Source organism: Penaeus monodon, chromosome 30, assembly GCF_015228065.2.
Source record: "Penaeus monodon isolate SGIC_2016 chromosome 30, NSTDA_Pmon_1, whole genome shotgun sequence".
Lineage (NCBI taxonomy): Eukaryota > Metazoa > Arthropoda > Malacostraca > Decapoda > Penaeidae > Penaeus > Penaeus monodon.
The window spans coordinates 18,972,484-18,972,781 of record NC_051415.1 but is presented as its reverse complement, the minus strand read 5'-3'; the positions used below and the strand labels follow the sequence as shown (position 1 = coordinate 18,972,781).

General features: G+C 33.6%; 1 protein-coding gene across 1 annotated transcript in view; it reads left to right on the top strand.

The window, feature by feature from the left end:
- LOC119592371 (QRFP-like peptide receptor) overlaps positions 1-298 on the top strand; it is a 93,269-nt gene that overhangs the window by 71,845 nt on the left and 21,126 nt on the right. The window lies entirely within an intron of this gene.

The following is a 298-nucleotide window of genomic DNA, read 5'->3' as shown; positions in this document are numbered from 1 at the left end:
TTTCGACTTCGTTTCTTCGCATTTGAAAAGAAATTTCCATTTTGCTGTTGTTATCTCCCCGTCCTCTTTTTCAGTTTAACATAATCTTGAAGTGAGCAGTTTTAGATATTTGTTTCCAAATTTTTCACTCACAAAAATTTCTGACTTTTCAGCAGCCGACCGAGTTTTTTACGACTTTTATATGATCACAATATTGTCGAAGCCTACATTAAAGGAGAAAGAGGAAAAGGAGAACAACGAGAAAAAGGGAAACAACTTAAAAAAAGATCAGAGAAAGATAGGATTTACTGTTTGCATT